The sequence below is a fragment of the Manacus candei genome, unplaced genomic scaffold (assembly GCF_025592945.1).
Source record: "Manacus candei isolate 608988 ecotype Guabito, Panama unplaced genomic scaffold, ASM2559294v1 h1tg000049l, whole genome shotgun sequence".
NCBI lineage: Eukaryota > Metazoa > Chordata > Aves > Passeriformes > Pipridae > Manacus > Manacus candei.
In genome coordinates this window covers 18,079,344-18,098,913 of record NW_026138097.1, presented here as the reverse complement: position 1 = coordinate 18,098,913, position 19,570 = coordinate 18,079,344, and the positions used below count along the sequence as shown (strand labels likewise).

Genomic DNA, 19,570 nt, shown 5'->3' with positions numbered 1-19,570 from the left:
CATGTACAGTCTTGCTCACTGTCTTTAATCCTCTTAACAGACTCTTAGCAGGAGCCCTAGTTTACCTCCTTTCTTGAGGGAGCAGATACCTAATATGTGCCCCTCCAGCCCTCCCACACACAATTCTGACTTTTTGCTTCACAACTAGCTCATTACATCAGTATTAGACAGCCACATCCAGTAAAGGAATCCCTCTGGACACCACTGCTCCTATGCTGTGCTTTACTCATTGCTTCTCTTTGCGTCATCCTGCTCCTCCTCTGCTGTGCCTCCAACAAAACATTTCTCTGGCAACTTCTACAGCTGGCTCTGTTCCCCTTCTTCCTTCACCACCTCTTTCTCTGCTGTCATTCCTGAGGTTTTGAAACCAGCCATGTGTCATCTGTGACCTTCACATCTTCATTGATCTTCCTGAGAACATCAGCCTGTCTCTCTGAGTCTGCTTTCCGATCCTCTAATGCCACAACCATCTGACAAAACTAGCCAGAGTTTGCAATTTCTCCTTACATCCTGGGGTCTAAGTTGGAGTGCTTTTGCACCTTGGTTGTTGGACCATATGTTCATTTACAAGACGAGTAGTTTTTCTTTGGAAATGTTCAGACTAACTGGAGAAAGCTCTGACTAACTTTGGGCAATACAACTTTCCAATCTGGGTGGATAAAGAGATTGCAATCCCATTGAAAAGCTGTGTAAAGATAAAGCTGTCATCTAGGCAGAGGAGTTGGTGGTTTTAATTCGTTGCTCATTTTTCTGAATGCTGTTGACACATAGCAATTAGTGGCAATCTTAGATGTGACAGATCCAGGCTCAACTCCTGAAAACAGATTTTTAAATTAAACTTAGGTGACTGGAGGATTAAGGCTGAGGGAGAGATGAATGAGGATAGAAGGCTGTTTACCTCCTTAATTAGAAACTGCCTGATTCAGCACCGCATCCAAGCAAGTGCTTCACTTCAAGGGCATGAATAGTTAATAGGGACAGTTTCCATACTACTAGCTAAGAGTGTGCTTGTGTGCATTGTTGCGTCTTAATATGAAGCAAAGCAATATATCTGTGATGGGAACTGAGACAACCAGCCTGAACATTGTGGGAACTCAGGAGGTGCCAGCTCATTATTCTTGTTTGCCTGCCCCATTGTACTTGAGCACAGTGCTCAGGAGCAGAGATGCTGAAATAGCGCAGGAGAATTTCTTTAGCCAGGTTCTCTTAGGGTAGCTTTGCAGGCAAGAAGGAATTAGATCAAGTTCATGCAGTTTGTAGTTTTAATCAACTGCTCCTGCAGTGATGTTTCCTGCCCATAATTCTTCTCTGCCTTCCTGGCAGTGGGGGGTCTTACTGCCACCTCTTCACTTATTTATGTTTATTCATGCACAGAAAGTCTCTCTTTATCTCACCTCCTATCCCCTTGCCTCCCCCTTCTCTTAGCCTGCCATTTGGCCTCCTCCTCCCCCTTGTTATCTCTCTCTGTTGTCTCACCCTCATTTGGACCATCCCTTGTTCTCTTATCGCTGCCTGTCCTATGCCTGTCCCATGCCTATCCCATACAAACACTCCAGCAGATGTGGTGGGAAATGCAAAGTCTCTGGAGGGAAGTCATGGGGGTGGGAGAGAGCCTGGAGCAGGCAAAAGCCAGAGCAGAAATCTGGGCTTAGGCAGCACCAAAGACACATTTGTCACAACTGCTGTGTTCCCTCCTGCCAGCAGTCTCCACCACCTACAGACTATTCCCCATTTCCTACATGAGTTCAGACATTCAAAAGAGCCAAACTGTGGTTCAGGCCACGTTTTGGAGTGCCCAGTGAGAGTGGCAGAGTGGCTCAGCACAAATCTGTTTCAGGGCTTTCTGAAGACCTTGGCATCAGAGGTGGTTGAGGTCACTTACACACCTGATTGCTGGTTCACATTCAAAAGTGGGAGCATGTCTGAAGATCTGTCTCCCTTTTAGAAGCTGTTTATTTTATTTTACAATAGGGTTTTAAAAGTCAAGCAATGTGTTAACAATACTGTTCTCATTTTGATTGTGTTTCCCACCTCGTTGTAACCTTTTCTTTTGCATGTGTTCTGCCAACTCAACCCTTGCAATGGTTTTAGAATGGCAGCAGAAAACTGTAAATGACATGATTTATATGAAAATAAAAATGGCTTTTGAATACAGAGGATATGAGACAGAGGTGAGGTTTCCTTCAACAAATCTGGAATTAAGGGCTAGACTCATGTCTAATTTCTTCAGCCTTAGCCAGAGCTTGCTTGCCTTCATCTGGCTCTATTTTATTTTATGGGTGAGTGGGTGCACAAAGGAAGATGACAGCCCCAGAGTGTTCATTTGTTTTATCTTGAGATCATTTTAGTGTTGGTAAAAGCAGCTTCTGCTGGGTTTGGGTCAGCAGATGCCTTGACATTGGCCTTTTCAGCATGGAGTCTTCCAGTCACTGGTTTGCTGGGGTAATAACTCTCTCAAGCCTGGGTATGCCATGGCACTTAATATTTTTCCTCCTTGAAAGATGGTACTTCAAGCCACTGATTCTCAAAATCCTATGCCACCTTCTGCAAAACATTTATCATTGTTACTTTGGTGCTGCTGAAGGTGTTATGAGAGTGAGTGCAGTTGTCCCTTGGAGGGACACTCCAGGGCAGTGTGAAAGGGCTATATGGACCAGGTAAGGAGAAATGCATAAAGGTGTAGCCAGTTCTGAGGAAGGAGGACGTTTTGGGGGTTTGTCTCCAAAAGCTTTCATTTCATGATTTTTCAGGTGTTTCACAGTCCAAAAATGACAATAGACTTTCTTCAATTTCTTTTCTTTCTTTAGTTATCTGAAGTTTATTCCCCGAGAAAATGTAGGATGTTTTAACTTCACATACGGGAAAAAAAGTCAAAAAATATTCTGCTCAAAGAAAAAAAAAGAGAAAAAAATTGACTCTTTAGTGTTTCTAAGGCAAGCCTGATTTGGGGAGCAGGTACTTTTTGATTAGGCTATTTCTTAGATTGATCCTAGAGATCTTCTGTCTCCCCAAAAAAGTCCATAAGAAGCTTTTGCTCAGACTCTTATCTCTGTCCTTCACCATTTGCAATTTCTCTCAAAAGGACAAATGGTGGAAAGGAAGTAGAGGTTTGGAGGTGGTTGCTTAAAAAAAAAAAAAAACCTTCACTTTTCCGCTCTCTCATCTTTACTCTCATCTTCAGACTCATCATTTGTAAATTAATAATTTCATGATGGAAGCATGAAAAGGTGGGACCTTTGTTATTATTGCTACCCTGTGATGATGATGATGATAATGTTGAGGAGTGCTTGACCACCTTCCAGATCTTCTTGTCTCATCTTTGTATTCCACTAAAAACCTGTAGCAATGATTCTGACCTTAACAGAACTTACAAAAAAGTTTTACATTGTTAATTATTTTTTTGTATCCTTAATATTTCCCATGTGTCCAAGGAGAGCTTGTATGGTTGAATTGCAGGGGAAATTGAGCCTTGCAGATATAAACAACTTTAAAAGGTGGTGGTGCGGGGGGTTGTTGCTGAATAAAACCCTAGAAAAATTATCTCTGTGGCATAAACATCTACAGTACTTGTCATGAACCAGGAAATGGATCTTCATGCCCATCTTGGATGCTACCCAAATTGTCTGATGTCCCAGCTGGATGGGTGAAAGAGGAGACAGTAATTATCTGCAGGGCAAGAGAGACTTAAACATTAAGAGCTTTATACCTAGGATCAGCTGGAATTTTTGCTCATTCCTCACATATAGTCTCTGAGCTCACCAAAGCAGACAATATGAAAAATATTAACAGGATTCAAGAAGACATTAGTAATAGATTAAGAGTGCATGCCTCCCTTGTGAGACTTTTTTTCCTTGATTTTTTTTCTTTCAGTCAGAAAAGTCTAAAGGTGAGTAGGTGAAGTCAATTTTAATAATTCACAGACAATAATACATATATTTCTTACTTGACAGAGCTAGTGTTTAAACTATTAGCATTGTCTGGCATAACATGAAACAGGATCAGTCACTCATCCCTTTGAAACCTCTAACCTGGTCTCATTTAAATTTCTTCCTTTCAGCTTTGCCAGTTTTAATAGTCTTGGTGGAGCTCTCAGCTGCCTTGTGACTGCAGACTTTATCTACCAGGTTATGGTTAGGAATAGAGTAAGACAGCACCATTCCTTGTCAGCTCTTCTGTATGCAATGACACAGAAACCTCAGTGCTACAGATAGCCATTGAAATTCAAAACAGACCACTTGACTGCTGAACAGAAATGAGTTTTTAAATCAGATTTTCTTTTTGGAACTCTGTTCTGTAATTTTTGAAAGCACTCTTACTTTTTTTTCCATCCTCCAAATTGCTGAGCTGGTATTACTTTGCAGTCATCCTTTCTATTGAATAGCTGTAAGGGGAAAAGCGGATTAACAGTAATGAAAACAAAAAAATATGGTTTAAAGTAGGACACCTGCCTTTTTTTTTACAGTGATCTGTGACAAGTTCATGTTTGTTATTCACTATGTCTGTTACCAAGTTAGTGCTTTGCAGACCTTAGCTTTAAAAATTTCCAGATTGGGTGACTAGGAGATGAATTGCTTTTGTTTTTATTTTTAATTCTGCTTGACCCATAAAATATTACTCTTCCACCTTCTGATTTTGAAAGCAAAAACATATATTGCAGCTTCTTTACAATAATACAGGCTTCTGACTAAAGCAAGTGGCTCCCACTGTAGTTTTTCCTTAGATAAGAGTTGTAAATTTCCAAACTTCTAATCTTTGGCGGCGTTTCCTCTTGATCCAAGTTTCTGTTTCCATCTGTTGGTGGAGATTAAAAAGTGGGTTGTGAAGGTGACATTGGAAACAGAGGAAATGTGAGGTTTTAGGAAAAGCTCAGGTAGGGCCAAGTTTGTTCTGTGCACTGTTTTCGTATCTATGAAACAAAGCCTACTGGGGCCTCTTCATGTACTGCAGTGTCACCACTCATCACATGTTGTGACATTCACTCCTCACTCAAAGCAAATCTTCTGTAGTGCTAATCCTATAAAATTACCACAGTCTTTTATCCTGCACATAGTTGGCTGAGAGGGCTTGCAGATGAGTATCCAAGGTAGTATTTAGGTGTTTTTCCTGACCTTTCTTTCTCTGTCTCCTCCCAAAGGTGCTTATTGGTATTATTTCTGTATTTTATGTATTTGTTAGATGCCTTCTGGATAGCTTGTGGGCTTAAAATAAAGACCAAAGTTAATCTTGACTGATGAAGTGAATCCCAGGAGTAAGATACCTCAGGAACTGTAAACAAAAAGTTGTCATGATTAGAATGTGACTAGCCCTACAGGTAAGCCACCCACCTCTATAATAATTCAGTAGCTGTGGCATAACGAATGCAAGGGGTAGGTGGACACAGAAGTAAAAACAGAAACATGTGAAGGTGCATTATTCACCACAGTAGAGACTGACAGCAGCAAAGACTTATGAGCACTTGAAGAACAGCCAAAGGGCGTTGGTGATGGATGACAGGCAGTTTGTGCGCTGGAAAGCTCACAAGAAGTATTCTTATTTTTGCCTTCTAGTATTAGTGACCACAATTAGTTCAACTTTGGCTTAACTGCTGGATGGAATTAGAAGAAAAGAAAAAAAAAAACATGATTGACTTAATTGAGTTCTTAAATATGGCTTTGTGAAGGATTTTCTACTCCAGAGTAATGCCTGGACAATTATCTTTGATATCCTTGATAGCATAGCTTGCTATGACTGAGAATACCCTGGATGCAAACATCCGCATCCAGCAGCTTCTTCAGCTGTGATATCCTTTCAGAGGAAGCAGGTGTCAGGACCATGCTTGCTGGGTGGAAAACTTCTGGGAAAGCCCTTCCTATGTACAGGTACGTGGCAGCTTATGTACTTGCTGTGGGTTTTTTGAGGATCAGCATTATATACCAGAGTTCATCAAAAGGGCATTTTGTACTTTGACATAGAGACAGCTTATGACTTACTAGGACTTTGAGCTGGGAGGGACCATTTAGAAATGTGACAAAGTGGTAGGAGTCACTGTTTCTCTTGGTTGGTACTACCAAGGATTGTCCTATTTATCATGGTAAAAGGAAAGGGTCAGCTAAAGGGATATGCACAGTAGTCAGAGGAATGTAATCAATAACTCTTTCCACACACCAGTGAATGCCAATAACCACTAGAGACAGAAAGAAATAAATATATTTAGATGTGAATGCCTCCTTGATTTGTATACCAACTTTTCCTTTGTTGGTGACTACCTTTTTTTTCTGTAAAGCCTTGTAGTGGGCTGACCCTGGCTGGATGCCAGGTACTCACTACAGCCACTCTCTCACTCCCCTCTGCAACTGGACAGAGGAGAGAAAAAAAACAGCGAAGGATTCATGAGATCAGGTAAGAGCTGAGAGAGGTCACCCACAGATCACCATCACGGGCAAAACAGACTCTAAGTGGGAATATTAATTGAATTTCTTGCTAACAGGATCACAGCAAAAGAGTGAGAAGTAAAATAATCTTAAAAACACCTTCCTCACCACTCCTCCTTCCTTCCATGTCCTCCCTCCTCCCCACCAGAGGTGCAAGGGGACAGGGAATGGGGATTATAGTCAGTTGTTGTTTCTGGGTCCCTCCCACGGGAGACAGTCCTTGATGGACCTCTCCGACATGAGTCCATCCCTCGGGCAACAGTTCGTCATGAAACTGCTGTCCCGTGGGTCACTCCTCCATGGGGTGCAGTCCTTCATCAAGGAGAAGACCCACCGGTGGGTGCAGACCCACTGGTGTGGGTCCCCCATAGGGGCCACAAGTCCTATCCGGGAAAAACCTGCTCCAGCATGGGCTCCTCCCTCCATGGGCTGCAGGTGGGTCTCTGCACCTCGATGGTCCTCCATGGGTTGCAGGGGCACAGCTCCTCCACCAAGGCCTTGACCACAGGCCTCAGGGGCCTCAGCTCTGGTGCCTGGAGCACCTCCTGCCTCTCCTTCTGCACTGACCTTGGTGTCTGCATTGTTGTTCCCATGTTCTCACTCTGCTCTTCCCTGGATGGAATTTCTGACTGCGCAACAACCTTGTGTTCTTAAATATGTTATCACAGAGGCATTACTATTACTCCCAACTGGCTCGGCCTTGGCCAGCAGAGGAAGCCTGTCCTGAACCTGGCAGGCATTGGCTCCACCAGACAGGGGAAGGTTCTAGCAGCTTCTAACAGAAGCCACCCCTGTACCATCACCCTCCTGCCCTCTGCTACCAAAACCTAGCCACAGAAACCCCCTACAAGCCTGTAGAAGTTGGGTTGTCCCTCAAGTCTTCCAATGTCTCTTTTAACTGCCAAGAACTCAGCGAGACACTATTTGCAGAGCAAAGCTTCACAGGACATATATCAAGAATGTATATCAAAGTATATCAAGAATGCCCTCAAACTGTGGGTGATATGAAGGCTTCCTCAGAGTTCCTGGTTCCTGTGCAACCTCTCAAAGACAGTTCAGGATATTGGCATGCTCCAGTAGATGTATCACACCTGTGTGTCACTTCCAAAAGCCGTGAGTGGATTGTTGAGGCAGAGTAAGGAACTTTACATCAAGTTCCTCTACATGAAAATATTCACTTTGGATCAGGATTAAAAGTGAATCAATACGCAATTAGAACTTTTTGCATTTTCCTTTTATTTATTGCTATCAACTCACCAAATTTTGACCTTCTCATAATAAATACCATCTAACCAGTTACAGGGATCTCTGTAGAGATGCACTTTGTAAATTATTTTAACATAGGCTTTAGATATTGGAATAATTTCTGAATAAGGAAAGGGAGGGTTAGACATTTCTGTAAGGATACTAATTTAAACTGTAATGCTAATGGGAAGAGATGACTTGACAGTGCACTGGTGGAGGTAAACAGACTCATTTCTTTGGAAAGGGTGTTGACAAGCAGTGATTTTTGGGAAGCCCTCAGACAGAGTCCAGACTCTGACTTTAGAGATTTAGGTAATATAAAAATTATTATTAAAAAAAAAAAAACAAAACAAACAAAAACTCCCAAACCAACTCAAACATTTGCATCAGCTGTGCCTGAAGTTTTTTCTTTTTTTTTTTTCACATACTTTTGTTCTATTAAACATTTCCAGAAACACTGTACAGTTAAGCCTAGCCCTGTGAAAAGGACTAATATCCTTTTTTGATAAACTCTTCCTGTGTTGCTTTTGTATCAAATCAAGTACATTTCAGCTGCAAGTTTAGGCTTCTTCAAAAGAATAAAATATGTAGGGCCTTGAGCCTGATAGACTTCATGTGGACATGAACCAAATCATATTGAATATCATGTTGTTGAATATGAAGTGGCCTTGCATATTTTCATGGCCTTAGGCATAGATATAAAGATGGCTCCCTCCAAAACCAAGTTCCAGGCATGCTTACAAAATCGTTTCCTCATGTCCCATACAGAGTTTTGCTTTGGTTTGTTCTCATTCCCCAAATTAATTTTTATTTTGCTTAATAAAGTGATGCTTTGGGGAGAGAAAGGTTACAAGCATTCTGGTTTGGTGCTTCTTTTTTGCCCCCCTCTACAAAACATCCCATTGATTGCTGCTGCAAAGAAAGCAGATTCCTCTTTCTGTACCCTCAGATCCCTCCTGAAAACTCTCTTATTGCCCTCAAAAATCACTGTACTAGTGATGTGCTGTGACTTCTTGTGCATCTTGATGACCACTGCTGTTTGTTGTTGTCTTCTTTCACTGCCCTTTTTTGTGCTCCATTTCATGTACTGTGGGCATGTGCATGCAACTTGACTTAATGATTTAGCCTGAACAAAGGAGAAAAATCTAGTCACATCAGTATGAAATGCTTCAGTGCAGCAGAAACAGGTTAAATTAGCTCATATAAAAACCTGTTTGTCACAGTAGCAGTATAACTTCATGTTATTAACTAGTTCAGTAATATGCTGCATGGCCTTGCATTATGAACATTTTGCACAAGAAAATTTCTTTTGGTCCTGATTTGCAGCACAGCTAGAGCAGGAAGATCCTTGGTGATGGCAGAGGTTTTTAGACACAGACTGTAATAATCACCATTATACCTTTGCAAAGATTTTAGAGAAACATATGTGGGAACCTGTTTATTACATCTGTTAAGATTCTGACTCATAAATGCAGACTTCCACCTGCATCAAAAAGCTGAAGGAAGCATACCAAACCTAGTTCACTGGCTGAGTAACAAGACAGCTTTTCAGTGCCCTGAGACCCAAGGAGCTCATCTTCTTACTGGAAATTCTTTGGATACCATCTTTAAATGTTTTACAGTATTTTTATTAGTACTTTCCACTCTTCAGTGGATCAATGGAAGCCTGTTCTGAAATTCTAGGTACTTCTTTCTTTGCATTAGTGTTTCAAATTAATGGTCTGCAACTGTAAACTCACGTATTTGTACTAACACATTTTTTAAATATAAAGCTCTCATGTTCCTGCAGTTAAAGGAAGATCCAAAGAAAATGAGAATATCTGGCACTCCAGTCTCCACTATCAGCTCATTAGCCAATTTTACAAATTTGTTCTTCATGCGGAAAAAATGTTGTGACGTAGTGGCTTGTTGGCTGTATCATACAAGTGCTATACTGGTAACTGCGTTACTATAAATTTCAAACCTTTTTTTTTTTTTTTTTATTTTCCACGTACTTTTATAAGATGTATTTTATATTCAAAATTATGGAAACATTGTAAGCTGTAAACGTGGTTTTATCTAGCCCTTATACGGACTGTATAACACCTGGCTTTTTCTTCTGTCAGAAAGATCCAGTTAGAATCTTGGAATAGAATCATAGAATATCCTGAGTTGGAAGGGACCCACAAAGATCATCAAAGTCCAACTCATGTCCCCGCACAGGACACTCCAAGAGTTGCACCATGTGCCTGAGAGTGTTGTCCAAATGCTCCTTGAACTCTGGCAGGCGTAGTGCTGTGACCACTTCTCTGGGCACCCTGTTACAGTGCCCAACCACCCTCTGGGTGAAGAAACTTTTCCTGATATCTGGCCTAAACTTGCCCTGACTCAGCTTCATGCCATTCCTTCAAGTCCTGTCACTGGTCACCAGAGAGAATAGATCAGCACCTGCCTCTCTGCTTCTACTCATGAGGAAGTAAAAAGTACCTAATAGATCCAAATAAACTTATCCTGTAGTTTTTCTACTAAAAATTGAAAATTCAGGGTTAAGGATCAGATTGTCATTGATTTGCTGTGACTCTTGGGTGAGCTATATACAATTTCTGATGCTAAAGACTTGGGAAGTTTTGTATAGAGAGTTTGAGAACTCATTTTCATTTACACTGTGACCTTCCTATACTACTTTTACATGAAAATGGGCTTTGCAGGGGAAGTTTATTAAACTACTTTAACGAAGGCTCAAATATCAGCTTAACTCTGCTAGTGGCACATGTCATGTGCAGACTGTACAGTATTTTTGCAAGGTTGAGGGTTGTCTCCTGTCCTATTTCTTTTCACCATGTGCTTGTGCATAGGGTGACTTATACCTCTCTATTGAGATACATTGTCTTCATATTCTGTTATTCTCCCTAGCCTTACACTTAATTCTCTGCATTCTGATCATCTAATCACCCATCTTCCTATACCATCATTAGTCATTCCAGTATTTTCCTTTCTCTTCCCCCCACTCATCTCTTACCACTCCTTTTCAAAGGTATTTAGACATTGCGTTTTACTGTTGCATCTCTTCAGGACTAAAATACTTCTGTTTTACGTTATGCTTTTTTTTCCCCAAAAAGAATTATGAGACTCTTGTCCCAGAACACTAATTTCCCACTTCTTTTACTCCCCAGCACCTACTACTGCTCTCTGCTTTTGCTGCCCAGCTAGCTGAACACGCAAGCATCTTTTCAATCTTTTTGCAGAAACAGAACTTCAGGTTTTATTCTAGGAGATGCCTTTTTAAAAAGATTTCCAAGAATCCCACCTTGTACTTGCACAGAACAAAAATGAAAAAAACATATGCCTGGAAATACTCTACAGGCAAAAAGTAGGGAAAGAGTTCAACTTCTTTGTGACTTTTTTTTCCCCAGATATTGGTAAGTAAGTGAAACAGAACTTGATTTGGTGTTCACTCTTGATGAGATGCATGTGTCATGAATATACATGTGCTTTCTCTCTCTTTCTTCTCTGTTTAAATCCCATTTAAACAGTGCTTGGTGACTGCTGGGAGTTGTAATCCCTGTGCAACTCTGTCATGAGGCAAACACCAGCTGCAGGGACTGCTCTACAGAACAGTCTGAAACCAGTTGAGCTGCTGAGGAGTCATAAAGGAGGAAAAAAGGGGTTCATGAGAACACAACCAGTGCCTTTTGGAAAATGTTCCTTACACTGTCTTAAGAGATGCAAAGTCTGTATCGTGTACAGTTTCTTGTGCTTAGCCAGGGACAAAATTACAAAACAGAAAATGACAGAACTTCACAGCAAATCGGTACTTTCTCAAATTTGTTGGACAAGGTATTTCACACAACTTCAGAGTAGACTGAAAGCACTTTTAACAATCTACTGTTTATTACATAGAAAAAAACCCAAAATCTTTTACTTTCTATTAAAGGAAATTTTTCCCCACTGACAGAATCATGAGCAGTGTGAATATTTCTGCTTGGTTCTGTACTCCTGATTCATGTTTTCATTACCCATCTCTAACATCCCTGTTTGAGTGTATTTGTAGAAGGTTATCTGAAGAAACACAGATGTTTGGAAGTTTACCATTCTTTTAATTAAATAAATTGCTAGGGTATATTTATAGCTTTGCTGATTCAGAGCTATAGGTTAACAACTCCTGTACTCCAATACTATTGAGCAATTGCCCAAAACACTATTCTAACACTTCTGTAAAACAAAGCGCTAGGGACTGTTAGTGTAGAAAACTGTAGAATTTTATAAGGGAATTTTAACAGGGAGCACTATTAAATACCTCTATTTATGGATATTGGCTAATGAGTGGAATGCTAAAAAAAGATGCAAAGTAGTGGCAGCTTCAGCAATAGAAATTATGAACAACAAGTATTTGTGAGCGGTGAATATATCGTAGTTGCTATTGCTGAGTTTTCTGCCTGGTTTCCTTGGTGTTATGCTCAAAAATAACAAAGTAATCGGTACCTGTGTTGTAGTAGAGCAGATCTTGGGCATGTTTGATGATGCTGTGAGTTATAACAAACATCTGGCTACAAGGATATTTGGACTTGGGCATCTTCAAATTAAGTACATCCCACCCTTCCTGCTTGCAATCGTCTGCCAAGGCAGCACACTGAAAGGTTAGTGAAATTAGAACCTTGGGAACTATTGTTAGTGGAGAATGAGAAAGTAGACTTACAAATGGTGTACGTCCTCTTAGGAAAATATATTGAACTGAAGTGGTTATAAAGGTGTGGGCTGTGAAACAGATCTCTGAACACTTGACATGCACTACAAATGGAGCCATTCGTTCTTCAGGTGAAATTGATTTTAAGGTGCTATGGTGCTGGTGCCTGTGTTAGACCTTCTTGCAGAATACGGGGGCCAAAGAGGTAAAGTATGGAAATGATCAGTCAGGTAGTGGCTGAAATCCTGACCCCAGACTTCAATGGAGCCCAGGTCTCATTTGTATGGTGTGTTTTCACAAAACAGATCCTACTACCTGGAGAGTGGATGCTTTCAATAAAGTGCTTTATGCTTCTCAGAGAGAGTTTTTGGTGGGATGATTGCAGAGAGAGGGAATGGTAATCCCACCAATTTCACCCAGGGTAAGAATTGGAATTGAAGTGACAATGATTTTCTTTTGTTTTGGTAATTTACAGAAACATACACACACACATATATGCACACACTCTGTCTTGTCCTGTCAGTTTGGAAAACTTTGCTTTTCCCCCTCTGCTTTTTTTCTGATGAAATACTGCAATTAGAAGACCTGTGAGTATTGCTGTACAGATGCTCCAAAGTGTTGGTTTAAAGAAAGTTTATAAAGCTCTCCCCTTCTGTGTGATGGCAAGAGTGCTGTAGCTCAATTGCCACTCACATACTTTCATTTACTTGCTGTGACTGACTGCAAGTCAGATTTGAAGCAAAAAAGCCAGTGATCCCATGCTTAATTCACTCCCAAACTCAGTACCACATTAATAACTGACAGTAATCATACTAATATTAGAGTAGAGGCTTAGAGAGACACTGGGCCTCAGAGCTGCAAACAGTTCCCTGGGATCTTGTGTCCTGCTTCAGGTCGGAATTTGTGAGCGAGGCATCCTTCCAGGGTTACTCACCGAGGAAGGAAGGTATGGACGGTGTCTTGGCCTTAGGGTTGAAGTGCTTGCCAGCAAAGCTGGAGCACTGAAAAGGTCTGCAGTTCAGCAGGGCTGTGGTATAAACACACCCCCACAGCCAGGATCAGTGGACAGGCAGAGACTCTGAGTGAAGGCTTACTTTAGCTGTACATGTTCATCCTTTGGAAAAAAAGTATTTTACTTCATCAGTCATACCCAATTCAAAGGTTCGTAATTTCAGCATCCCAGGAGTGACGTTGGTTTTCCAAATCAGCTAACACTGACTGACAAGCATTGTTGACATGATAAAGGAAAGCAGTATATTTACTGGAAGTAACCTTGTCCAAGCATGATTGTCTTCAAGAACAGCTGAGGTGGCCACTAAGTGGTATTTTCTGTTGATTTCCTTATTCGGTTTCCTTCAGATAAAAGGCTGGTGTTTTATTTGGGGGTGCTATGAGTCGAGAATAATAAATTTTATTTAGGCAATGTGAAACAGTACAATTACAAAATTTAGCATGTGTTCAGTGACAGTTCTAACCTTGGGCTGCAGAAATATGACATCTGTGCAGACAAGCAGAAGAGCTGTTGTACACTTTCAATGTTAAACTGAAGTTTTTTAGTGTCCAGGTTGTTTGCATTTTGAGGTGAAAGGCATAATATTTCTCCAAAATAAAAGTGTTCTTTGGAAAAGCGAAACAATAATTGTTGCTTCAGCAAGATTTTCAGTTTTAGCTTTTTGTGACTTTAAAGTTCTCCCTGTGTTTTCAGTCCTAAGCTCATGATCTAGGATTAGTGTAACATAACATACATTATGCTTGGCTTCCTAAACAAGTTTTTATCAAGTTACACTGTGCTTTGCAACCTTGGAAACTTTTTAATTCTCACTTTACACTTAAGAATTCACAGCTATCTCTGTGTGCGATGCAAACATTGGCTCTAAAATGAGCAAGTAAAACACCTCCCTGCAATTAAGAAAGGAGGTGGTTTCCTCAGTGGAAATAATCTGCATTGTCCATAGCAAGACCTACAATTCAGCATCTCATTTAACACTTCAGATTGTCTTTGCATATGTGGGCTAGAGTCCAACAGCATTAGGAAATCCTTGGTGGATAGTAATCTGGAACACAAAAAACAGCAGTCATACTTCAACACAATTGATAGCCTCTACTTACTAGCAATCTTCTGGCTAAGTTATCATGGAGATGCAGTTAACTGTCTTTCACAGAGAGGGTGCGTCCTTCCAGATCTGGGAGAAGAAGTCACAGATGGGACGGTGTGGCTATGTGGTTAAGGGTCCACTCTGGGCACTTAGGCTGCAAAGCCAGACAGCAAGAAATGCCATGTACCATCAGCCCACCACATCTGCCCTCAGGCATGACCCATCCAGACTGCAAATTCAGGCTTTTTTTTTTTTCTTTCTTCCTGTGTTCTCTGTCAAGAAAGTAACTTTGACTTGCATCTGAGGAAAGAAACACAATCAAGTGGGCAGTCTTTAGTCTTGTTGACTCTGTGGAAAGGAAATAGATTATAATCTTTCCTCCAGGTATTTGTTGTGCTGAATTCCCTCTGTGGGCTCTAAAGTATTTTATTATGCATTTCATGGGGCTTCTCAAGCTATAATCTCCAAGGTGGGATGGAGTTTCATTATCAAAGCTGTGATTGGTACCATGTCCAAAATGTGAAAAAATCAAGTTAATAATTTGTTTACATGTCTGAGACAAAGCAAATAGAGTGTCATTTCTTGTTGAGAAAACATACTTCCTTGGCAGAGCTTAGCATAGATGTTTCCAGCAGAATCTTCTCTCTTTTGAATCTGTCTAGTGTAGGAAGAGTAGTGTTGGCTTCCCAATTTAGTTTGAGATTTGACAATGCCCAAGGGAAGGGATGTGTCAGTTTTAAGGAATCCCCCACGCCCCACAAAACTTGGAAATTTTACATTTATAACATCATGTCTGCCTTGAGGCAAAATGTTCTTATCAGTTCTTATTAACCTTTAGCAAGTTTTTTGTATTATTTCAGATGGGCATATTTGACTTGAAATGAGCCTGACTACCACTCTGTATCAATTCTCAATATTATATGGAAATCAACCTTTAAGTATCACCTTATGTATAAATAAGTAAGGTACAATCAAGGTTTGCTCTGAGGATCTTTAGCTAGGATTAATTGCTGTACCTTCTTTGACTTGTTTTTCAGTGCAGTTTTAAAGGCAAGCATAGGGATTTGGGATAGTTTTGTTGACACAGCCCATTCAGAGCTTCTCTTCCTGGAAAATATCCACAGGCTGAGCAAGCTTTGTGAACCTTGTCATTAAACACTTTATGCCTCCTCCCAGTTGCACAAATGTTAGAGTGTCACTTGGTTGTATTGGATGCTCTGTCCTTGTAAGAGTTCGAACATAAATTTCTCTCATATTTTTTGCAATTTATATTTTTTTCCCTTTTTGTATGATGTGGGGGAATCAAACTAGTGTATTTTGGATCTAAAGTAGCCATGGGATGACAGAGATTGCCACAGCTACAGAGTCAGGCCAAAATTTGCTTTTCATACTTTCTGAAGTGGATTCTGAGCCACAGAAAGGAGAGCTCAGTCTGTCCCTCTGTTATTCAGTATGTTATATCACATCCACCTCGTCCCTCTGTCCTGCAAGTGCTTGTCTTGAAGTCTTGGCCTTAAGAGATGCATGCTGAGGTGCACCTTCTCACTGCATGTTTTAATTTCTTCTTGGCATAAAGGAAGCCCAGGGAAGTGGCAGTCAAAGCAGTGACACAAAGTCCCAAGCAGGACTCAGATGGAGTCGCAATTAAGTTGCAGTGCTCCTATTCTGTGGAGGCAATGTTTTTCCAGTGCTGGATTGAGCACCAAGAAGAACTGGGTTAGTGGAAAAAATGGAATAGCTTTACCTCCACTTCTATCTTTCAAAAGCCATTGGAGACTGAGTGGGGTAGGCATTGTAGACTTGCAGAAAGTCAAAAGTGATTTGAAAGCAAGGAGGAGAGCAGTATAGCTGTTATGTGATTTTGGAGGAACATATTCTCAGCATCTCTAGATTTAGAAAATCCCTTGAAAAATTCCAGCAGATTAATATTTTCCTGTCTGGTGAATCTGGCACAAAAACTAAGATCTGGGAATTAGGATCAGTTTTAAAATTTTACAGATCATGAGAAATCAAACCAGAGGAATGTCACTAATTCATTTCATGAGGTGTTCATCTCTGCACTGCCAGGAGAATAACTGCTATATTTAACTAAGTAACAGCTCTTCAGCCAAAAACAGTAGATAGTCCTAACTCATTAGTGAGCTAAGATTTATTTCTCACTCCCACTCCCATCATATCTCTGGTGGCTCAAAGCCCATTGCAAAATTGAAAGTTGTCTTTCACGTGGCTAGGCTGCACTGAAGAGGAGTAGCATTTTGCTTTTGTCACTAAGATGTATTTAAAGGATAGACAATTTCCATCCCTACTGCCCCTTGCTACTTTAATCCAATTATTTCTCTAAATGTGCTAATAATCTCAGATTTCCAGTTTACAGACTGCATTTTCAGCCTGGAGTGAAGTGCTGTTCAAGAGGCAACACAAATTTCGAGAATGAAAGTTAAGGCTATGCTTTACTTGAACTGCCATGTGCTGATAAATTCAGATCTGATTGAGGTGGACTGTGAGGGCTGACTATGTTTAACCCACCTCCAGCCTTAAGAAGATGCAACCAAACCTGTCTGCTTCTGAGTGCCATGCTTGCCATTCAGTTTCCATGTTTGTAAGCCATTCCTCTTTCCCATATCTTTGCTGTGATTTTCAATACAACTGGCCTTTCACCTCAGCAGCTTTACTTTATCACTTGAAGAACCAGAACCTTAAAGAGACCCTGTGAAAAACTGTGCAAAGAAATTACTTAACTTGGCACTACTTCTCCATATTGATGATCTCAAAATTGTGGGCATCCCTAAGGACGGAAAAGCTGTAGGGCTTGTAAGCAGCAAGGTTGATTAGAACTGAGACTTACAGGTAAGGGATCCAATATTTCCCAGCTGTCTTGAGGTGGCATCATGAACAAACTGAAAAATTGTGAGTTGCAAAGTTTTGTCATAGCTGTTCACCTTTGCAGACTAACGGAGAAAAAGTCCTATTAGTCAAGGAGCTGCTCAGGTTACACCCTCAGAAAGTCTGTCCTACATGTCCCAAGGAAGTAGAATCATAGAATCATTAAGGTTGGAAAGGACCCTTAAGATCAGGAAAGGACCCTTAAGATCATCCAGTCCAACCATTAGCCTAATACTACGAAGTCTACCACTTAAAGTGCCACATCTGCAAAAGTTTTAAATACCTTCGAGGATGGTGACTCCAACACTTCCCTGGGCAGCCTGTTCCAGTGCTTGATAACCCTTCCAGTGAAGAAAAGTTATCTACATTGGGCCAAGTTTAGATTGCACAGCCCCATAGAAAACAAGATCATAGGTATATAAATTCTGTTTAAAAGGTTTTTGGAATCAGGAATTTTCATGAGTGGTGAGGACCACTGTGAAAACACAAGTTTCATTCCTATATGCATTCTCAGCAGTACAATTTGGTCTGTGCTTAAGCTAACACATATCCATTGACGTGAACATACTGTTGCCAGGATGAAATGGTTGGTTGAGTAAAAAGATGCTTCACTTAATGGCTGAGATTAGGGAAACATCTAAAGAAACTGGTAGCATAGTCACCATGTGCTGAGAAGAAACCATTTCAAGAGACTGATAGACTTGGGCTAGTCACGCTATTCATGTTAAATGTTCTCAGACTATGTGGCTGCTTCTTATCAAAATATATTATGCGCATGTAGGTATTTCACCTACCAAAATTTTTGCTGACTTTTTTTCATAGCAGTGCTTCATGTGCAGACATTTACCACAAAGGAATTCTAGTTGCATTATGTATTGTAAATTCAGAGGAACCCCAGTTGTCTTATAGACTTGGATTGCATTTGTTCATGTTAAAGAACAATTGTTTGTCATAATCTCTCTTTTATTTTATCTGTACCTTCGCACATTTTTTTCCTTTTATTGTGTCCTTCACAACTTTTCTACCTTTGCTGACTGTAGCATAGAAGTACTTTTGCTGTATGCTGTTTTTCTTTCCAGCAGGTATGCTAGCATGGTTTCTTTGGCTTACTGCTTAACAGGTATGCAATTCAGTCTCGGAATTTCAGGCACTTGAAGGCTTTAACTTCCCTTCTTCCATCTCATTTTTATCCACCTAAAATGAGGCATGATGAAACTCCACCTACTTCCATCTCACTTTCTGACTCACTGGTATATATTTATACCTGAGTTTCTTAGTAGATTTAAAATAACAGCTTTTATTTATGGACATCCCGCCCTTACCTTTTTTCTGTGCCAAAATGATGCAATAGTAAGTATTGGCAGTTTTAGCATTTCCCTTGTATGAAGGTTCCTGGTCTGTTTGTATCTTCTAAGCGCCAGCATACATGCATTGTACAGATCCATTTAGTTTTCAGGGGAAATTAATTTGCTCTGGTAATCAAAAGATGTCACATAAATCTGAAGTACAAACCCTTCACTTCTGACAACTGCATGTGTGTAGGCATATATGCCTATACCTTTATACTCCTAATGAGATTTACTAGCAGAGATCTTTTATTCTTTTTTTTTTCAGAAACATTATTGTCACTTTACCATGGGATAAGTAAGCACTGTTTATGTCCCAGTAATTCCACAAAAGTGTTGTTTATGATCCACAAAATTTGGATCACTTTCTCTTGTCTTTTGCCCTTGCTGAGTATGTCTGCCCAAACTAATTTAAACTTTAAAAGGATCATTAAATGAACCTCAATTACCACTATGACTGTCCCCATGGGGTAAACTGCTAAATGTTGCAATGCCTCAAGAAATGCTGAGGAAACTAGTCAGCAAGCAACATCTTCAGGGTCTGTCCTGCCTACTTTGGGCACAGTTGCTTGATCATCCCAAAAAAAATGTGACCTGTTGCTCTGTTTGTCATAGGTCTCTGAGCCTTCAGGCTTTATGACAATCTTAGTACAGTTCACATGAGGTGGAGGAACAAACATTACTGGCAACTGGCAAATTGTCATCCACAACTCTGCAGCAGGACTGGAGCCCAGCATTCCCTGAGGAAGAGAGACGGAGATCTCTGAGTGTAGTTTTGTCCGTCAAGTTGCAGAGGAGCAGGGGGCTGCTGCTGAAGTCAAATATCATATCTGCTTGGGCTCAAATTTACTGGTGTTTTCCCACCCAGGGACTATTGCCTCTCTGCAAAAAGATTTCCTGCATATCATATTTATAAATGTGTATAAA

General features: G+C 40.5%; 1 protein-coding gene and 1 long non-coding RNA gene across 3 annotated transcripts in view; one reads left to right on the top strand and one right to left on the bottom strand.

Moving 5' to 3' along the window:
* GMDS (GDP-mannose 4,6-dehydratase) overlaps window positions 1–19,570 on the top strand; it is a 412,400-nt gene that overhangs the window by 342,509 nt on the left and 50,321 nt on the right. The gene's annotated exons all lie outside the window — the stretch shown is intronic.
* LOC127476495 (uncharacterized) lies at window positions 479–7,679 on the bottom strand. The gene is made up of 3 exons (XR_007906647.1): window positions 6,978–7,679; window positions 3,235–5,265; window positions 479–3,175 (listed from the first exon to the last, which is right to left on the bottom strand). It is a non-coding gene; the product is annotated as an uncharacterized LOC127476495 (long non-coding RNA).